This window comes from Mustela erminea, chromosome 2 (genome assembly GCF_009829155.1).
Source record: "Mustela erminea isolate mMusErm1 chromosome 2, mMusErm1.Pri, whole genome shotgun sequence".
In the NCBI taxonomy this organism is placed as follows: Eukaryota; Metazoa; Chordata; class Mammalia; order Carnivora; family Mustelidae; genus Mustela; species Mustela erminea.
Genome location: NC_045615.1, coordinates 21,370,402 through 21,393,288, shown reverse-complemented (window position 1 = coordinate 21,393,288; position 22,887 = coordinate 21,370,402). Strand labels below are relative to the sequence as shown.

The 22,887-nt window shown below is 41.7% G+C and overlaps 1 protein-coding gene across 1 annotated transcript in view; it reads right to left on the bottom strand.

The window, feature by feature from the left end:
• The window catches only part of ARHGAP10 (Rho GTPase activating protein 10), a 319,494-nt gene that overhangs the window by 293,074 nt on the left and 3,533 nt on the right, over positions 1-22,887 (bottom strand). The window lies entirely within an intron of this gene.

Genomic DNA, 22,887 nt, shown 5'->3' with positions numbered 1-22,887 from the left:
GGTGGGTTAGTGACCTCCCAAGAGCTGAGCCAGACAACCTCTCCCCAAACAAGGACAATGGTAATTAGCTGGGCCAACTAGATTCTCTTAGGAAGCTGACTTAAGAATACGGAAATTACCCAGATGCATAGTAGAGGAAGGTGAGGCTGCTGGCACACTTAGAGAAGCAGCCCACAAGTAAGCCAAAATTGGAAGGACGCAGAAACTACGAACCAACAAAAGCTGTGGACCTACACGGTTGGAAGTAGGTAAAGATGATGGCCACAGAGTAGCCTAGACTGCGAAGACCAGCTGGGTCACACAGCCTTTAGCACAACCTGGACAGCCCTGTGCTCCCAGTGGACTTTCTGGTTCTGGTCTCTAATGTTCTCCTAATGCACCAAGCCAGAAACATGAGCTTTGATTTAGCTTTTTCAGCAAATCTTAGAAGCCCTGGACTCCTGCTAACTTTCCTTTGGCATCGCTCATTTCCCTCTGGCATGTTCTCTCCCTCTAGTTGCTCTGCCACCAACCTGGACCACAGCCCCTGTCCTCCAAGTGAGCAGGACAGCCCTCCACAGGTTTCTCTGGTCCCAGGCTCTCCCTGCTCTACACAAAGGAGTACCTGATTATTTTCCCTTTAAACAGCGTATTTCCCTATTTCCTACTCCCAAACCCCAACAAGTCCCCAGTTCTGTTTCAGGGCAGAACTTATTTCCATACTCATCCTTCCAATAGGTCTTAATATTTTCCACTAAATCCCAAACAGTCTTGGGTATTCAAGCTGTTTCCCCTTCCCAGAAATTTCTGTCCTTTGCATCAGCCCGTGCTCTGCTAACTCTACCTTCCATATGGAGGCTTTTTTTTTTTTTTAACCATACTGCATATACATGAAGGCCCCTCTTCTTAAAATCTGGTGAGAAAACACAGCACTTAATTCCACAGAAACCTTTGTCTCATGTTTTTCACTTCCACATCTGGACTGCAAATTCTAATATGACGACGCATGATATTTTTGCAGCCCTCTCTCCCTCCTTCACCAACACCAATTAACAACAGAGTTCACATTAACAGTGCTCAGTGAAGCCCTGTTGATTAGCTAAGGTTAAGTAGAGAAACACTACTAAGATCCTGAACTGTTCTTGGCAGGTCCAGAAATTGTCTCATTCAACAGTCATTCCAATCTTCTCTTCCCTCGTCCTCCTCTACGATGAAGGCTGGTCCAGAAACAACCCTTTCCTAGACCTCCGGCAGTGAGGGGAGGCCACCCGAAAACTGAGGCCAATGGCATATAAGCAAAAGCCAATGGATGATTCCTGGGAAAGCCTGTGATACATACTTTTCCTCCTTACTACTACTTCCTCCTCCTGTTGCCCTAGGAAGAGGGTGTAATGGCTGGGCCACACTGCAACCAGAGGAAAAGGCCAAGAATGTGTAGAACCCTCAGCCTTCACAATCAGCCAACAACAACCTACTACTGAATTATTAGGAGAGAGAAAAAAAAAATCACCAACTAGGTCAAGGTCTGTCTACTGTTACATGCAACCAGCTGTGACTGATGCATTGCTCCTCAAGACAGAGCCTCCTCTGTGGCTGTTCGGTGTGTGTTTTGTCTTTGGTTTATTTGTGCACATCTCTACTTTCTTTAATGATAGTCTAGCCTCTAAAAGAGACAAACGGGGGCGCCTGGGTGGCTCAGTGGGTTAAAGCCTCTGCCTTCGGCTCAGGTCGTGATCCCAGGGTCCTGGGATCAAGTCCCGCATTGGGCTCTCTGCTTAGCTGGGAGCCTGCTTCCCCCACCCCTCTGCCTGCCTCTCTGCCTACTTGTGATCTCTTGTCTGTCAAATAAGTAAATAAAATCTTAAATAAGTAAATAAATGAGACAAACAGAAAAGTATCACCAGCACTATATGAGGGCAAGAGAAGGACAAGAGGGCAGCATCTATTTGCTATGTTTATAAGACCAAAAGCAAAGCTACTCCCTAAAATATCATATCAGTAGCTTGCCAAAGAAAAGGCCAAGGATGATAATATTTTCAAAAAGAGCCATCTCTTTCTTTTTTATAACATAGCACTGATATTCCTATAGCTAGGGTCTCTTCTTGTTTACAGTTAAATGGGATGGAATGCCTTACAATTTTCTAGGAAAAATTAGATGAGAAGTGATGCTGTGAACACAGAATGTCCAGACTAAGTTTCACAAGAACTGGTTATGTAAGGAAACATTTTAACAAGGAAAAATATGACAGTCTGTTCTTCTTAAAATAACAAGTACTTCTAATATCACAGTTTTGGTTTTGCTTAACCCATTAATATATTTGCTTGTATTTTATCATTACTGTTTGGGAATTTTTTTTTTTAAGTTTCTCTTTTAATCACGGGTGTTCATCAAGACAATTGTACTCCTGAAGCCCCATCATCCAGTTCATCCATGCCCCCTACGCACCTCTCCTCTGGTAACCATCAGTTTGTCCTCTGTAATTAAGGGTCTGTTTCTTGATTTGTCACTTTCTTTTCCCTTTGCTTGTTTCATTTCTTAAATTCCACATGAGTTAAATCATATGTTATCTGTCTTTCTGACTTATTTCACTTAGCATTACACTCTCTAGCTCCACCCATGTTGTTGCAGACGGCAAGATTTCATTCTTGCTGAAGGCAGATTAATATTCCATTGCATCTACATATACACCACATCTTTTTTTTTATACATTCATCTATCAATGGATACTTGGGCTGCTTCCATAATTTGGCTATTGTAGACAATGCGGCTATAAACATCGGGATATATATATCCCTTTGAACGAGTGTTTTTGTATTCTTTGGGTAAATACCAAAAGGTGTGACTCCTGGGCGGTAGGCCAGTTCTATTTTAAACTTTTTGAGGAAACGCCATACTGTTTTCCAGTTGGCTACACTAGTTTGCATTCCCACCAACAGTGCAAGAGGTTTCCTTTTTCTCCACGACTTTGCAACACTTGTTGTTTCCTGTGTTTTTTATTCTAGCATTCTAACAGGTGTGAGGTGTTAGCTCATTGTGGTTTTGATTTGCACTTCCCTGATGATCAATAATGTTGAGCATCTTTTCATGTGTCTGTCAGCCATCCAGAAGTCTTCTTTGGAGAAATGTCTTCCACTTCTTCTGCACATTTTTAAATTGGATTATTTGTTTTTGGGGGTGTTGATTTTTATAAGTTCTTTATACATTTTGGATACTAACCTTTTATCAGATAGGTCATTTCCAAATATCTTCTTCCAGTCGGTAGGTTGCCTTTTAGTTTTGTGGATGGTTTCCTTCACTGTGCAGAACTTTTTTATTTTGATATAGTTCCAATAGTTTATTTTTGCTTTTATTTACCCTGCATCAGGGGACATATCCAGGAAAATACGTTGCTATAGCTGACATGAGAGAAATTACTGCCTGTGCTTTCTTCTAGAATTTTTATGGTTTCAGGTCTCACATTTAGGTCTTTAATCCATTTTTATTTTACTTTTGCTTATGTGTAAGAACTTGGTCCAGTTTCATTCTTTTGCATGTTGTTGTCTGGTTTTCCCACCACCAATTGTTGAAGAGAGACTGTTTTTTCCCATTGGATATACTTTTGAAAAAATATATATATTTATTTATTCATTTAAGAGAAGGCATGAGCAGGGAGAGGAGCAAAGGGGAAAGGAAAAGCAGACTCCATGCTGAGCACAAAGCCCAATTCAGGGCTCAATCTCACAACCCTGAGATCATGACCTGAACTGAGATCAAGAGTTGAACGCTTAACCAAGTGAGTCACCCAGGCATCCCTCCCATTGGATATTCCTTCCTGCTTTGTCAAAGACTAATTGACCACAGAATTGTGGGACTGCATGGGAATTTTGTAAAGCTATCATTTTGAAAGGATTTTAATATTTCTCCAGGAACTTTGTTTTTTTTATTTTTTTATTTTTTATAAACATATATTTTTATCCCCAGGGGTACAGGTCTGTGAATCGCCAGGTTTACACACTTCACAGCACTCACCATAGCACATACCCTCCCCAATGTCCATAACCCCACCCCCCTTCTCCCAACCCCCCTCCCCCAGCAACCCTCAGTTTGTTTTGTGAGATTAAGAGTCACCTATGGTTTGTCTCCCTCCCAATCCCATCTTGTTTCTTGATTCCTCTCCTACCCCCTTAACCCCCCATGTTGCATCTCCACTTCCTCATATCAGAGAGATCATATGATAGTTGTCTTTCTCCACTTGACTTATTTTGCTAAGCATGATACCCTCTAGTTCCATCCACATCGTCGCAAATGTCAAGATTTCATTTCTTTTGATGGCTGCATAGTATTCCATTGTGTATATATACCACATCTTCTTTATCCATTCATCTCTGGATGGACATCTAGGTTCTTTCCATAGTTTGGCTATTGTGGACATTGCTGCTATAAACATTCAGGTGCACGTGCCCCTTCGGATCACTACATTTGTATCTTTATGGTAAATACCCAGTAGTGCAATTGCTGGGTCATAGGGTAGGTCTATTTTCAACATTTTGAGGAACCTCCATGCTGTTTTCCAGAGTGGTTGCACCAGCTTGCGTTCCCACCAACAGTGTAGGAGGGTCAGGAACCTTGTTCTATTATAAATCAATTAAAAGAATGTGCAACCTAACTGTGCAGCAAAATTGTTATTTTTGTCTTTCTTCTATTAGTTTTCATTAAAGGAAACAAATTAAACACTAAAACCCCACCTTTTATTCATGTGTAACAATGAAAATTTACCCATACTATTTATCTCTATGTGGAAACAGACTAAACCAAAAACAACAACAACAAAAGTATGCAATGTTCAGCATATTAAATAGAAACAATCGTTAAGAAGTGACAACAGAGGAGCACCTGGGTGGCTCAGTGGGTTAAAGCCTCTGCTTTCGGCTCAGGTCATGATCCCAGGGTCCTGGCATCCAGCCCCGCATCGGGCTCTCTGCTCAGCAGGGAGCCTGCTTCCTCCTCTCTCTCTGCCTACTTGTGATCTCTGTCTGTCAAATAAATAAATAAAATATTAAAAAAAAAAAAAAAAAGAAGTGACAACAGAAAGTCAACCAAAAGAAATACCCTTCTGACAATAACCATGCTGAGCTTTCTCTGCATCCAGAGGCAGTTTGGAACGCTTGGAAGAATGGGCACGCTAGCCCAACTGTGCCCTAACTCCCCCTAGGTCTGACTTCACACTCCAAACATTTATCAACTGTAAACCAAAACTGCTTTTTCTTTTTTTTAGGATTTTATTTACTTACTTGACAGAGAGAGATCACAAATAGGCAGAGAGGCAGGTAGAGAGAGAGGGGGAAGGAGGCTCCCTGCTGAGCAGAGAGCCCGATGTGGGACTCGATCCCAGGACCCTGAGATCATGACCTGAGTGGAAGAAAGAGGCTTAACCCATGGAGCCACCCAGGTGCCCCCAAAACCGCTTCCTAACCAGAAATACAGCAGCTTTTACCTCCTGAGCATTAGGACTTTCCTGTTTTCATAAGATAAAAAGTACTCAGTGGGAATTTGCAGAAGAGCTGGGATCATAAATCGATCAAAGTTACACAAGAAGGGGCGCCTGGGTGGCTCAGTGGATTAAGCCGCTGCCTTCGGCTCAGGTCATGATCTCAGGATCCTGGGATCGAGTCCCGCATCGGGCTCTCTGCTCAGCAGGGAGCCTGCTTCCTCCTCTCTCTCTCTCTCTCTGCCTGCCTCTCTGCCTACTTGTAATCTCTGTCTGTCAAATAAAATAAATAAAATCTTTAAAAAAAAAAAAGTTACACAAGAAACTTCTGCCTCACATCAGCGGCTCCGGAGCAGGACAGGAACTAAAGGGCCTGGATTCTCACATTATTATCTGTGTCTTCACTGGTGTCACCTAAGCTCTCCAGAATTCAAGGACTTCCAACATCACAGGAGTCAGAAAGGCATTTACTCAAGCAAGTATTAATCCAAGACCTAAGAACCAGGTGTGGTGCTAGGCATTAGGAGAGGACCGCAAGGAGACAGAACCTTCAAAGGATCTAGAGTTTACTGGAATCTCGAATGTGAGCAGGGTGAGGGGCAAAGCTTTCAGAAATGTTCAGTCTTTATTAAGACCAGCAGTAGAAGACAAATGGAAACCCCCATCACAAACAATGTCACATCATCTTTATTCAATCCACTAATTTCTCTACTTTAATTTTTAAATGAAGCATCAGGAAGAAGGGCTTTCACACGTGTAAATTAAATTGCTAAGTCTCAAAATTTGCTCACTCTCCTCCACATCTAAATTTTCCACATATATGAATATGACATGAGCATCATGAAAATAGTCTCAAAAGCAGAAAAAAATCACCCTTTAAATATGACTTCCAAATTTACTTGTCCATAAATACTGCAAATAAATTTTTAAAATTACTACCATGGGGCGCCTGGGTAGCTCAGTGGGTTGAGGCCTCTGCCTTCAGCTGGGGTCGTGGTCCCAAGGTCCTGGGATAGAGCCCCCGCCACGGGCTCTCTGCTCGGCGGGGAGCCTGCTTCCCTTCCTCTCTCACTGCCTGCCTCTCCACCTACTTGTGATCTCTGTCTGTCAAATAAATAAATAAATAAAATCTTTTTAAAAAAATAAAATTACTACCATGTAGGGCTCCTGGTTGGCTCCGTGGTTCAAGCCCTGCATCGGGCTCTCTGCTCAGCAGGGAGCCTGCTTCCCCCACCTTTCTCTCTGCCTGCCTCTCTGCCTACTTGCGATCACTCACTCTCTTTGTCGAATAAATAAATAAAAAGCCTTTTAAAAAAAATTACTACCATGTAAATCCAACACTATAAATGAACTTCAAGAAACCAACAGGGAAGACAAAGCAGATAGCTAAAGGGGCCACCTGGAAGGGTTTGGCATTCCTTCCAGTTCTGTGGCACACGGTTAGAAGACCAGACTTTAATTCTAGCTTTTTATATGGAAACTGAAATTCATTATACTCAAGATTTATTAAAAAGCCCCAAAATAGTTTTAAACTAACTACAATGTCTTCTTAATACTGTCTATGACTCTACACAAAATTCTTAAACTTCTGGGTAGCAAGTTCTTCCTGGATGAACTAGGAAAAAATCTACTTCAGTGTAAATGCATTCAAAATACATCACCAAAAAGAATGAAACTGCACCCAGAAAGAAAAGAAACGGTCATTGCTTGTGAAGGAAATAAGATGCCAATACAATTTGGGGCATTAAATAGCAATAAACGTAAGCAAAGGTTCAAATTGGCATAAAGCATCCTTTTCACAAAACAAAGTATTTCTTTCTCTTTAAGGGAAGAACTCCTACAGGCCTATCATGGTAAGCCAGGGAAGCTGAAAATGGCAACAGTATCAGGCTGTCAGAACACATCAAACCCACACACCCTTAGGATCATTAACCATAACATTACTTTTAAAATTCTGCTTTGGTTAAAAAGCCAACAACATTAAGGTTTTTCACTTCTTCTAATACAAGCAGAACTGTATGGCCACTATTCCAGAACATCTGAAAATGACCTCCTTTCCCATGACTTTTAATAACTTGAAGTTTCTTTCACCTTCACAGAAATTTTTTAAATTTCCTGAAGTGCGCTTTGCAGACATAACTGCACCACCCTGTGTCTTTACACAAGATAACTCTGTAAATAAGTCTTGTGAAATACTATGTAAATGGCAATAATGCATGTTGTGAAAACTACAGGCTTCAGAGACAGTGTGTAAGTGGCAGGGGCCACACAGCTTTCTGAGTAAGTGCTGTTGGGCAAGTAACTCAACCTATCTAAACCCAGGTTCCTAAGTTGCAAAATGGTATTCGCACTAAGAATGAGCGCACCAAATGAGACTAAGAGAAGTAAATGTTAATTCATGTGAGAGGCTTACATACTTATAAGTGCTAAAAATGAACAATAAATAAAAACATACTATCTGCTACTACCAGAACCACCAGTATTATCCTTACTCTTAGTAAGCTTCTATGTTTTAGGACATCTCAGTTATTTTTTTTTTAAGATTTTATTTATTTATTTGACAGAGAGAGATCACAAGTAGGCAGAGAGGCAGGCAGAGAGAGAGAGAGGAGGAAGCAGACTCCCCGCCGAGCAGAGAGCCCGATGCGGGACTCGATCCCAGGACCCCGAGATCATGACCCGAGCCCGAAGGCAGCGGCCCAACCCACCAAGCCACCCAGGCGCCCTGGACATCTCAGTTATTATTTTCTGACAGCTCAACTGATAATTATGAAGCAAATTAAAGCAAAATCTAGTATCTCCAACTTAAAACAAAAGTAACCTACTCACTGCTGTTTTAAGTTGAAGATATCTTAAGTGCAACTTCATTTAAACAAATCAAACAAATAAAAATGGATACTCACATACACATCCCAAAAATAGGCTGGGAGAGGACTATTCCTTTTAAAGGAATCATCACTGATTCCTCTTAAATAATAAACACAGTTTGGTGACATCTAAACTATGATTAGATTATATACACACACATAATGGAACCCACAGAGCTGATTATATATTAATTCCACTCCAACTTTCCTTCCTAATGTAAATTCTGAGTTTGGGTACACATTCAATAAACACATCACAGTCTGGCACGCCTCACTCTAAGGTAAGGTGCCCTCCATCACCTTCCACAGGTCAAATCCTCACCAGCACTAGCTTCCACCAGGGAACCCACTCTCCCTGCTCCTTTCTATTTTGCTCTCACCGCATACATTAAACTGAGGAAGTACATTACTCAAAACTACACACTCAGCTTTAAAGCTTTTGAAATGAAAACTTCAAAGTCCCAAAACTTAAAGGTCTTTACAAAGTTGCCTCTTTGTTCTCTGGACAAAGAAGCACTTTTTAAACCCGTTTGTTCCATGATTGTCAAGATAAATCAGTACTGCAGACACCCATAGACAGGGCCAAAAGGCAGTGCACCGCCTTAAAGCCAACAAAAACTGTTAACTGTGGTTAAGTGATACATCCGGTTTCTGGATGTATGACTGCTCATCAACAATTCTGCATCGCCATATAAGCCTTTTAGACAGTAACAATTAAGACACAGCAGTCAATTCTCAAAGATTTCAGAGTTTACATCATAAATATGCAATTTAACCATCACAATTCCCCTAAACTAGCAATGAAAATAGTCCAAGTAGGTCATTTACCTACTTTCAAATCTTTATTTTTTTTTAAGATTTTATTTATTTGACAGAGATCACAAGTAGGCAGAGAGGCAGGCAGGGGGTCGGGGGGACAGGCTCCCCACTGAGCAGAGAGCCCAATGTGGGGCTCGATCCCAGAACCCTGGGATCATGACCTGAGCCCAAGGCACCTGCTCTCATTTCTGTTCAAGAAAAGTTTTCTTTCCTTAAAAGGAAAAAAGAATGTAAAATTGCTCAGTCTACTGTGTGAGATGAATTATACTCACAACATCAGTTCTTCTTAGCAATACTTTATTTCTCCAAAACTAAACGGAAGCACTATACCATGCAAGAAATTTCAATTAAGCCAGCAAATCACTATTTAATTTTTGAAATATTTTCCTGGGCTATCACAAATTAAAATGTTATAAATATTAGCTATGTTAGTCTAAGCTTTTTTCACAGTGATCAAAAAAAAAAGTGTCACAGTCACTCCGTATTTTAGAGGTAAATTACAGGAAGGCACAGAAACTAACTGCCTCACTGTATCAACCACCTTAACCTTGTATCCAGGCAAGTCGCACTTGATTTCTATTCTCTCATCTCTCTTGCCCTTTTCAATTTTATTTTAAAGGAATCAACCAAGCAATGGGAAAAACAGAAGGCAACCTTACTCTTTTTTTTTTTCTTATCATATATTTCCTTTTTTTTTTTTTTTTTTTTAAGATTTTATTTACTTATTTGAGAAAGAGAGCTTGTACAAGCAAGGGGAACAGCAGCAGGCAGAAGAGGGAAAAACGGGCTCCCCACTGAGCAGGGAACCCAATGCTGGGCTCAATCCCAGGACTCTGAGATGGCAACTTCAACCAAAGGCAGGCACTTACTGACTAAGCCAACCAGGTGTCCAAAACTTATTCTTTTTTTTTTTTAATTTACTTGAGAGAGAAAAAGAAAGCAGGGGGAGGGGCAGAAGGAGAGGGAGAGAATCCCAACTCTGTTGAGCACAGAGCCCAAAGCAGGGCTCGATCCCATGATCCTGAGATCATGACCTGAGCAGAAACCAAGAGGCAGATGCCTAACCATCTGAGCCACCCAGGTACCCAAGGGCAAACTTATTCTGACTACCTTCTCACAGCCCTCTTTTGCCCCATGAAGCCCCTAGGCCCAGATCAAAATAAGTCTAGAAGTCAGTTTCTTTTTTTTGACAGAGCAATCACAAGTAGGCAGAGAGGCGGGCAGAGAGAGAGGAAGAAGCAGGCTCCCCACTGAGCAGAGAGCCTGATGCGGGCTGGATCCCAGAACCCTGGGATCATGACCTGAGCCGAAGGCAAAGGCTTTAACCCACTGAGCCACACAGGTGTCCCCTAAAAGTCACTTTCAAAAATGTAAGTTCTCTTACATATTAGCTGTCTGCTCCTTTTCCAGCATTCTACAAATCCCTTTGCTATGAGCCTTAGCATTCTGGTAAAGCAATTACTTGCTGCCTGCTTCTTCACCCCAGTGGGGGCACAGAACTCAGCTGGCCCAAGTATACCATCTGCCGTGCTCAGTAGCGGGTCCAGGCTGGGCAAGTAACCCAGGACTGAAAGGGCCTTTAGGGAAGGCAACCACAGGTCCAGGTTTTCCCTGGGACAATCCCAGTTTATCCCTGTTGCTCTGGCATCATTTTATTCTCAAAAGTGTTTTGTTAGACTATATGGTCAGTTCCTCAGCCACAGCACAATTAACTTAGAGCTGGGCCATTCTTTGATCCTGGGGGCTGTCCAGCGCATTGTGGGACACTCACCAGCACTCCGTCATTGGCCTCTACCTCCAGATGCCAGTAGCACCTCCTAATCAGGACAACCAAACATGTATCCAGGGGTGTCAAATTCATCCATTTGAGAACAAGTCCTCTAAGGAAAAGGAGTCACTGTTCTCTAAAATTCGCAGAGCAGTAAGAAAGATAGCCTTAAGCTATTACCACCATGCAAAGAGTGCCCATTTGAGGGTCAAGCCAACGGAGGGAAATGCCCGAGATATGAAGAGTGACCTGATGACACTGTTGGAACCCCTGGACTCAGGTGTACCCAAAGCAAGCCCCACTCCTCAGACTTCACTTATGTGAGCCCAGAAATCTCTTTTTTGCTTCAACGATTTTAATTGGATTTCTCTCACTTGCAACTGAAAGAAATGAAAGAGGATATACAGCCTGTTTTATGTCAAAAATGTATGCTGTCAAGAAAGAAAAAGGGCTCCGGGGCTCCTGGCTGGCTCCGTGGGTTAAAGCCTCTGCTTTCAGCTCAGATAATGGTCCCAGGGTTCTGGGATCGAGCCCTGCGTTGGGTTATCTGCTCAGCAGGGAGCCTGCTTCCCTCTCTCTGTCTGCCTGCCTGTGATCTCTGTTTGTCAAATAAATAAATAAAATCTTTTAAAAAAATTTTTTTAAATAAAGAAAGAAATAAAAAGGGCTCATGGGGCGCCTGGTTGGTTCAGTCAGTTAAGTGACTTCAGCTCGGGTCATGATCTCAGGGTCCTGGGAATGAGCCCTGTATTAGGCACCCTGCTCAGCAAAGAGTCTGTTTCTCCCTCCCCCTCCCCCTCACTCTCACCCTCTACCCCTTCCCCGCTCGTGTTCAAGCTCTCTCTGATAAATGTTTAAAAAAAAGAAGAAGAAGAAGAAGAAAGAAAGACAAAGAATTCAAATTAATTCTGAACCCTATCCTACACTTTCCACAAAAAGAGACCATGAACTCTAGTTCCAGGGACACAAGCAATGAACTTCTCCACTAAGGTCCTAGAGTCCCTCCCTTTGAAGAGCTGGAGAGCCTCTGCACCTCATCTCCAGGGGCAGAGTGTGTCTACACTCAGTGCAACCAGGCCTAAAGAAAGAGGGGTGCCATTTGCACACCACTGCATCTGAAAAGTTACAGTCTATTTCTTCCAGAATCATTCCTAAACTTGTTAGAACCTAAGCAGATAGCTAGAAAAGAGGACAAAAAGATATTTTTAAATTGCTGATAATTGGGGCGCCTCGGTGGCTCAGTGGGTTAAGCGGCTGCCTTCGGCTCAGGTCATGATCTCAGGGTCCTGGGATCGAGTCCCGCATCGGGCTTTCTGCTCAGCAGGGAGCCTGCTTCCCTCTCTCTCTCTCTGCCTGCTTCTCCATCTACTTGTGATCTCTCTCTGTCAAATAAATAAATAAATAAATCTTTAAAAAATATAAAAAAATAAATTGCTGATAATTACATTTTAAACTCTTACAGGTTCTATTCCTCCTCCTTTCTTGGACAAAAAGGCAAAAATCTGAAGTCCTAGAGTCTCTTCCTAGACGATGCCAGAGGCATTGTCTTCTCTGTAGGCATTTAAAGAGAACCAGCATGATTCCACAGAGATAAAATGGAAAAATCAGCAGTGTCACTCTGTGAAAAAAAAAGGTGTTTTTATTTAATATGTGACACACACACACACATACACACACACACACACACACACACACATAGAGTTTAAAGACTGAATAAAGTATTCAACTTTAAGTGCCATCAAAATAAAAAGTCTGGAATTGAGGCATTTGTTAATGTTGATGATGTTTATCCAGATGTCTTATCCCCACCTTTTCTCCCCATACACCTACCATTACCTTGTCTCAGTTTAATGTCTAGATTCCACCCACCCACCCCCATTTCAAATAGAGTATGAAATGAAAGTCTTATAAGTCATGTATTATTTATTAACCAGAAAAAGAATGTGGTGGAGGAGAAATTAAACCACAATTAACTACCAGAAACTATCTTGTCCTCCACCTCACAGAGAAAATAAATCTACTGGTAATAATTTCTTCTAAGTCTTCAACAAATCAATAAATTTATGTGAGCCTGCATCCATCTTTTCCATGCCTTCCGGTATTGAAGTAGATGAAGGGTGTGGTCCTGCCTTCACCTGGGCTCTGAATCCCATTTTCTATAGGCAGAAGTATGTTGTAGTCTGGAATACTCCCTGAATCTTCAGTCTCTCCTCTCTGTTGGATATCACCCTCTGCATGTTCAAATCTCCCTCATTAACCAAGAGTTTGGGAGAGCTATCCATACTACAGGATCCTTATTTCCCTTACACCCTTCCTCTCAACCCTCTATGTCAGAGTCTCATCCCTGCTGTGACATAAACTAATCTCCCAGTTACTACCAATGTCACTGTCCTTTTTTGTTTCCCCAGGATAACATACAGGGTCATATTAGTTTCAGGTGTACAATATAGTGATTCAACACTTCCACACATTACTCAGTGTTCTTCAGGACAAATGTATTCTTAATCTCTGTCACCTATGTCCCCCATCCTCCTACCCACCTCCCCTCTAGTAACCATCAGTCTGCTCTCAATGGCTGAGAGTCTTTTTGTTTGACCAATGACACTGCCTTAATGCAATGTCACCTGTACTGCTGGTACTGGTTCTCTTTGTAAAATGACCTTTTCGCCTCCCTCCTACCTTCTGCGTGACATGTGCAACCCTCGCCAGATTTTCCATCTCCTCCCTTCCCCTATCCCTTCCCCTACCCCATTGCTACTGCTCTCAAATCTCCTTCTCAAGCTCTTCTTCTACCCACCCTTTAAAAGTTGTATTCCTGGGGTGCCTGGCGGGGCTTAGTCGGTTAAGCGTCGGCCTTCCGCTCAGGTCCTGGAATGCTGGATCTAGCCCCACGTCCAGCTCTCTGCTTAGCAGGGAGTCTTCTCCCTCTCCCTCTTCCCCACCACCACCCAACTCCCGCTTGTGATCTCTCTCCTTTGCTCTTTCTCTCTCTCTCTCTCATTTACTCTCTCAAATCAATAAAATATTTTAAAAAAATTAAATTAAAAAAAAAAAAAGAGTCATATTCCCCAGGATTTGCCCAGCCTCCCTGCCTTCTCACTTTACGCTCCTTCTCTGGGCAGGTTTGCTACTGTTACACGGTGTCCTTTCCTATCTATACACTGTCTCCAGAATCATTACCTTCAGCTTTAGGCCCTGTTCCTGAAATACATACTTATAAAAGAAGCAAACTACTGAATGTGTCTACTGGATAGCTGAGAAGCATCTCAGTCTCAACATAACCAATCCAAAAATGTCTCCTCTCTCCCACAAAACCTGTTCCTCTAGCTGGACTACCTCCGTGAATAGCACCCAACTGCCCAGGGCAGGAACAGAGGAATCACCCTGGGTGCCTCCTTCCTCAACCCCCGCACCCAATCACCCACCACAGCCTGCAGCCTCTGTATTCTCCTCCTCGAGAATCTGCCTCTTTTGCTACCAAAGTCTCTGCCCTAGAGGAGCAACCTCCCATCCTCCAGGTCGTCTTTCCTCAAATTCACTCTCACAACCACTGCCTGTCGGACAAACTTCTCAAACGCAATTCTGATATTGCCAATCCCCTACTGGAAATGTTTCCATCACTTCCTCCTGTGCTTCAAATGAAGTGTGAAGACCTCCTTAACATCTTCAGCAGGCCCTTCCCAACCCTGCACCTGTCCACTCTGCAGCCCCATTGTTCTCACTGTGCTCCTGCCCCACCCCCAGCCCACCGGTGGTGCTGCTCCACCAACCATGTAGCACACGATCTCTCTGGCCTCCAGTCCTCTTGCATGCATTTGACCATGCTTAAAGAACCCTTCTTCCCTCTCCTCAGCATGGAAAGCTCCTAGCCTCCCTGAGGCCTCAGCTTAGAAGTTGCTTCTCTCTTGAAGTCTTGACTCCCTAAATAGTCCTAACTAGGGACATAGCATCCCAATCTTACTCAACAGAGTGACAAGACTTAATTAATCTTGCATCTTCCCCACTAGAACTCTGACTTCTGAACAGATACACAAGGTCTTTATTCACTGCTAAACCTCTAGCAACTTGCCCACAATAGGTGGGGTTTAATGACTTCGGATGACACTTTGTCCCCTCTGTCATAAATGAGGTTATTATAGTGATGACGGTGAATAGATTTTTAATTTTTTTTTCCTATGCTTAGCAAACACATTCAGGGGTCATTATGAATCAGTTTTCTAAGTGCTTTGGAAATAATTAACTAATCTAATTCTAGCAACATTTAGGGAGATAAAACACTACCCACATTCCACAGAAGAGAAAATCAAGGCACAAAGGAGTTAAACAAGTTGCCCAAGATCACATAGTAAATCTGACATCAAAGACCATGCTCTTCAATATTTTTGCTATGCTGCCTTTGACCTGCATTTCACAAAAGAAAAACAAAACTATCTGTCACAGTGACAGAAGTCCTATCTGCCAGATTCTCCAATAAAAGTAATGACATGTCAACGACACTCCACTCCCTTGTACTTCTTTGGCTTGTCCCCAGAACTTTCAAGCAAAGAGCTTAGTAATCCACTGTATTTCAACATGCTATTACAGCTGGTTTCTTCTATTTCATAAACGTGGGGCCTATATTCAGCCCTATACTTCAAAATACTGTTAGCCTGAAAGAGAAAGGAAAATGTATTCATAGACTATTTCTACCATCTCTACCGGTAAAGCCACAACTATCTCCAAGTACAAACGAAGTCAGAATGGTGCTCTTTTGATGACAGCTCCTACAGGGACCAGACACAGTTCTGAGATCCTTTACTATGGAATACTAGGATTAAATAATGCCACCCCATCAGACAGAGTTCCTACTATCTCCACTTTACTAATAACGAAACAGAAACTGAGATGGGATGCCTGGTCAAGTGTCTGCCTTTGACTCGGGTCATGATCCCAGGGCTCTGGGATCAAGCCCCACATCAGGCTCCCTGCTCAGTGGGGAGTCTGCTTCTCCTTCTGCCACTCTCCCCCTGCTCGTGCTCTCTTACTCTCTCTCTTTCTGATGAATAAATAAGATCTTTAAAAAGGGTGGGGAGGGAGTGAGGCACTGAGGGTTTAAGTAATTTGCCCAAAGTCTCATTCGTCCAAAGTCTACCAGTCTACACTACTAAGAAGTAGGGGAGCCAACTTTACAGTTAGAGATAAACATATGCATCTTTTTAGAGAGTATTAAACATCCTGTATTCAGACCTGAAGTGACCTTGCTCTGGCTAAATGGATTTCCTCCAGCCACACACCTCACCATGACTCGCTCGCTCCCAGACAGTGGCAGAACACACACCTTGATACCCAAGGGCAGACAGTGCCAATGGGTGAACAAGCCAACAAGGAAGGAAAAATCACACTCACCATTGAAATATCAAGTGGCACAGGATTAACATCTTCCTCAGGAAACACAGGGAGGAAATTCTAGTTCAACCAGGGAGGCAGGTCTCCAGCAGGAGGAACAGGGGTGTGATACTGGTAGAGCTTAGGACTTAGAGATGCCTGCCCTTAGAATGTAAAGTGTCATGGGTTTTTCAGCATGTGTGTGTTTGTTTAAAAGAAAGGGATGTCGAGTCTTCCTCATCACAAAAGTATCCCCTTGGCAAGTCTACAAATTATGTTCCTATATTATGATAATCAAATAAAGCAGGCTGTGGTTCCCGTTGCTTTGAGGGCTATCGCAAAATACCAACCAATCCCTGCCTAAAAATCACGTTCCTCTGACCTAACTAGACTGACAGTTACCAGAGGTCTTACTGCACACTGTGTTTACGAATATAAATCTTTTTTTTCCTCCAGATACCAATATCCGGTCTGATTTCAAGGGAAGTAAAATGGCCTTAAATTTTGTTTGTGATTCAGACCAGTGACTGAAACTTAAACTGGTTTGCTCCGATTATCCAGACTAAGCTGATAATTTATCAAAAAGAAATTTTACCCAAGGACTTCAAAATTCATGGGCACATTATTTGCAGATTATTGTCAAAGCCAGAGTTTTAAAATTTATAAAATTAATTACAATAAGGCTTTCATGCTGCATAAATTCTGTAATAAGTTGCCTGGCAATCAAAAAATGCATGAATATATGACACATCATAGAACATCTTATACTTTTATATAACATCTACAAAACATCAATTAACAAAGTCTTCTGAAACACAGTTTGGAGGAAAAAGAGGTTGAACTAAATGAAATAGAGCTACGCATGTATCCACACGGATAAATCTCACAAATATGAAATTGAGGGGAAAAAAGAAGTTGCACATATAGTATCAGAACCATTATATAAGGTCTAAAAACATGCTATTATCTAAGAATTCGTACATATATATTAAAAGGTCTAGAAAAAATAAACACCAGATCTGAGATAGCTGCTACTGTTTAGGAAGAAGGACGGGTTGCTACTGGGGAGAGGCAGAGAGTAAGCTTTTTTCTAAACTAAGATGTAAATACAGAAATGTTTATTCTGAGATTCTTTACACACACACACACACACAGAGTATAGTTTTAACGAGTTAAGAATAGAGCTATTTCCATATGTTTCTCCACTAACATTTACAACCACTTGTATCTTAATGAAAAAACATGTTACTTGAAAGACAATTTATACAGTGTGCTTTCAATGAGTTAAGAACACAGCTATTCCTATATGCTTCTGCACATGTTTACAAAAACTTGCATCTTAATGAAACAAGATGTTAGCTGAAGGACACGATTACACACACTGTAGTTATTATGAGAGTCTCTGTATTTTCTTATATTTCTAAACTATCTCATAATTTTGGTAAGCAAAAAAGCCTAATGCCAAAATATAAGAACAAAATGAAAATGTATTCTACTAAAGTGTGGGAGAAGGAATGGGAAGCAAAGGAAGGAGGAGGGAGTGGAGATTAAGAGACAGAGACCGATGGGAAGGAAATGATACTGTTCTAAGGAAAGATTTGAATGTAATTGATTCTAAATCAACCAATATCTGAATGCCTATACTTGCTATACAAACTAGAAGCCACTTTTATTCATGATAATCATCCCAGGAGGCCTGAAATTGTGTCAATTGTGGTCCTTGTGCAGAGCTAATAACAACAGTCTCCCCACTGGATCATGAAATAGACACACATTCCAGATAACCAAGATTTATCATAATAACTTCCCTTAACACAAGACCGCAGTTACACCCCTTTATGGGGCCAGCTAAGGATTGTGGTTAAGGCTTTCAGAGTCAGACAAAAGTGGGTTCACATTCCAGCTCCTCCACTGACAAACTGTGTGATTTGAACAAGCTTTCACACTGTACCTACTCACTGCCGCATACAGTCAGCAATCACTCAAAGCATAATTTACGGTAACCTAACACAATACTCAGTGTTTTTATATCCTTCAAAATTCTTGCTTATGACCCAAGAAATAAACAAAATCATAAGGTGATAAATAGCTATTAGAGTCACAAACTCCTAACAGCCTCTTTGGGAATTTGTTGAGGAGACTTTGAGGATTCTTTCATAGAGAATGAATAGGATTACCTAACAAGTCCTCAGTACAGCCCTCTTAGAGAGGACTCTGACTCCCTTGTCTCATTGTGAATTTCCAATAGACACAAACACTGTCCATTACTTGTTAGGATTTCCTGCAGATGAAACACTAACATTAGTATCCTCTAAAAGTATCACTATAACTGTTAAGTCTCCTCATTGATGTTACCATCTCAGTACCTTGAACACAGCTCTGTCACCTTCAACTCCTCCTTATCAGTCCTCTAGCTGCTGACTGCTTGAGCCTCACATGCAGGGGTTCATGAGATCTACAGCAGCCTCACTGACACCCTCTCCATCTTCAAATCCTTATGAATTGGAAATAAATTCTGAAGAATATTTTTCCAAGATACCATTTAGCTTTGATTCATCAACTTATTCTCCAGATTTTTCAGTATACTGCACTACATTCAAACGTTGGAAGCCTTCCCAGAGTTTGACAAATTTGGGTCTCCTTTTGGTCACTGCTAATAAGGATATGAACCCATATGGTCTTAGGGGTAATAAGCACCAAAAGGTTACATACTAGTCACTAGGCCAAGCAGCCATTCTTCAGACAAGAAAAGGACCTTGATATTAAAACATATGCCTGCAATTTAGATAATACATCATAAGTGTTAACATTTCACATCCGAATGTTGATTCTAAATGCTTTACACGTATTAACTCCTTTAATCCGATGAGCAACGCTATACAGTGGATAGAGACAACATAGAGAAAAGCTAAGTAACTTGACCAGGACCCCACTGCCAGTGAGTGGTCGAGGTAGGATAAGGACCCAGAAAGACCAGTACCCTCAACCTGTGCTCTTAATCTTCTAAACTGTACTGTATCATCGGCTACTTTAAAACACATAAATGCCCTCCTGACTTTCCCTCTCCCGAAAGTCAATAATGCTCCCTGGTCCCCACCAAAATAACTAACCAGAGGGAGGTGGTCAGAAGACGCCCACCAAATGGGAAGGCAGGGAAAAGGCAATATGTTAGTAAGACATGGAGAACATTGGATGACTAGCCCATAAAACATTCTAAATGAACATGGCTGGCCAGTGGAGAGCTCTAAACAGAAACTATTCTATAAGGGCACCTGGGTGGCTCAGTTGGTTAAGCGTCTGTCTTCGACTCAGGTCATGCTCTCAGGGTCCTGGGATCAAGTCCTGTATCAGGCTCTCCACTCAGTGGGGAGCCTGATTCTCCCTCTTCCCCGCCCCCCTGCTTCTGCTTCTCCCCCTACTTGCTCTCTCTCTAGTAAATAAATAAATAAATAAATAACTCTTTTTAAAAAAAAAACCAAAAAACCTATTCTCTATGGAGTCAAGGACTACCTGTAGTGAGTAAAGTATATGAAGCTTTAAAGCCTGGGTCCACATCCTAGCTCCAGTCTGAGAGTTTTTCTACAGCAAGTCTGCATTCACCCTGGAGACTGGCCGACCTTACTAAAACCCCAAGAGTTGAAGACTTATCCAGGAGGTGCCCTGAACTGTTGGTGATTTCTTTCTGACAAAAATACATATGAGTATTCTTTACCATTCAGGGAAAAATTATATTCGTAATTTGTCAACTTTTTAAGTAACATTTCATTTCTATACCTCCCTAAATTCCACTCAATAGCAGCATCAGCATGAAATTTACAATTATACTCCTTCAATTACACTCCATCAAAACTGGGGTATGAAAAAAAAAAAACAACTGGGGTATGAAGTAGCAAAAAACAAAATTCAAACTGGCTTAGGTCATTTAACAACATATCCAGAGCTGGGCTTTTGACATAGAACAATCTGTGGCTGTGGCTCCCACAATGATGTCAAAAACCCAGATACACTTACCTCTTTGATCCACAGTCCTTACCTTGGCTCCACTCATTGGTCCCAAGATGGTGGTAGCGCTCCAGGAAACACAACCAGATATCACAGAAGAGTAAAGAACCTTTTCAGCTTTTTTTTTTTTTTTTAATATTTTATTTATTTATTTGACAGAGAGAGACACAGTGAGAGAGGGAACACAAGCAGGAGGAGTGGCAGAGGGTGAAGCAAGCTTCCCACTGATCAGGGAGCCTGATGTGGGGCTCGATCCCAGGACACTGGGATCATGACCCGAGATGAAGGCAGAGATACTTAACAACTGAGCCACCCAGGAGCCCCTTGGCTTTTTTTTTTTTCCTTAAGATTTATAGATTTGAGAGAAAGAGAGAGAGAACACGAGTGGGAGAGGGAGAATCTCAAGCAGACTCCCAGCTAAGCACAGAGCCTGACACTGGGCTTGATCCCACAACCCTGAGATCATGACCTGCGCCAAAACCAAGAGTCAGACGCTCAACCAACACTGCCACCCAAGCACCCAAAAAGCCGTTTTTATGAGTCTCCTCACAAAAAAGGAAATCTTTTCCAAAGTCTCCAGCAGCCTTCCTATCATGTCTCACTGGCCAGAACTGAGAAATAGCCTCATTCTTAAACCAGTCACCAGTCCAGAAAATAAGTTCACCATAACTGAGTTAGAGTCCTGCGACTCTTAACCCTGACCACATGTTTTCATAGCCACCCAGGTGATTCTAAAGATGAGCTGGGCCTGAAAAACTGAGTTGAACTAATTGGAATTACCTGCAATCACCTTTCCCTGTGTCTCCTGAGAAAAGGTATAGACACCTGAACAAAATTCAGATAGTCAGAGAAGAATAATGCTGGATGGGCAAACAATAGAGTTTACACAACCCCTCCATATGTGTGTCTGCAAAACACTTTCACACCATTTTATTTAATCCTCAAACTGGGCTTTCAGCAATAGTACCATTTTACAAATAAGGAAACTGAGGCTCAAGTTGGCAAAGTGAAATTCTTTTAAGTCTTCCAAACTTCTATATATTCCAATTCAATAGCAACTTGGGAAATTTCCCCTAAAAGGGATTATTGTGCGAACAATTTCTCTGAAACATTTAACATAAAGAAAGCAAAAAGAAACTTTTATGTTGTCCTAAAGAAAGCAAGGCAAAAATCAAGGAAATATTAAAGGAAATAGCAAAGCAAAGATTAAAATACCAAGGCCTAAAAAAAGTACTAAAACCAAGACTTGGAAGACTCCAATCCTAGGATTGGGCGCCTCTAACATCCTTCTCCGTATCTGTGCTAAAAGCAGGCTCACTTATCAAGGGCTCTCCAGCTTAACACACATCAAGAGAGCTAGACAATCTAAGCTTACTAAAGAACATTTTATATAACTGTATAAGTGTTTAATAACTGTAAGGACTATTTGCTTTAAAAAAATTTTTTCCCTCTGAAAACAGAACAAATTCTCTCAAGACTGCCTAATGTAAAATTTGTGAGAAAAGCATATATGATCTATTTCTGTTCCTGGCAAATAAGCTAAACATTTCTATGAATCATAAGCATCTGAAACTATACAGACAGCACATGAAAGGCTTACAAAAGGAAAGACTGTATTAAAAGAGGACACTGGTTATTCTAGGAAAGGAAAGGCGTGAAAAAGAAAAAAGACCAAAAAATCAATTTAAACAAAGACTCCATTGAACTGAGTGAATGATCTCCAAATGTACCACATAAATCAGTGATCCCAGACTTCTCTGTAGCTCCCGCCTACCCCCACTGTTATGTCCACCCTACACACAGATGTCAAATCCTGTCTCAAAATCAACTCTTTCCCATTATGTCAGCCTTCTGCTGACAAACCTCAGTGATTCTCCACAGGATAAAGTCCACATTCCTCACCTCGGTTTTATGACCCTCCATAATCTGAAACTGACCTCTCCCTACACCTCATTCCTAGCTGGTCTCCTCATGGTCCTTAAGCACTGTGGTGTTCCGGTTTCTTCTCAGCTGTTTTCAATCTGACAAGTTCTACAAGGTTCTATTCCTTCCTTAAAACAAGTGCCCAAATTGCCAGTCACATGTCTTTATTCTAACCTACAACAAACTCTTGTTTCTGGCAAAGTTAGAATACTTGCTCGTCACTATTTTTTTTTTTAATTTTTTTTCAAGATTTTTATTTATTTATTTATTTATTTATTTGATAGGCAGAGATCACAAGTAGGCAGAGGGCAGACAAAGAGGGGGGGGGAAGCAGGCTCCCCGCTGAGCAGAGAGCCCGATGTGGGGCTCGATCCCAGGACCCTGAGATCATTACCTGAGCTGAAGGCAGAGGCCTAAACCACTGAGCCACCCAGGCGCCCCTCGTCACTATATTTTTAAACTTTTATTTATTTTTAACATTTATTTATGGGGTGCCTGTGTGGCTCAGGTCATGATCTCAGGGTCCTGGGATCAAGCCCAAAGTCCGGCTCCCTGCTCAGGAGGAAGCCTGCTTCTCCCTCTCCCGCTCCCCCTACTTGTGCTCTCTCTCTCTCCCTCCCTTGCTCTGTCAAATAAATAAATAAAATCTTTAAAAAAAAAAAAAAGAAAGAAAGAAAGAAAAATATTTGCTTATTTG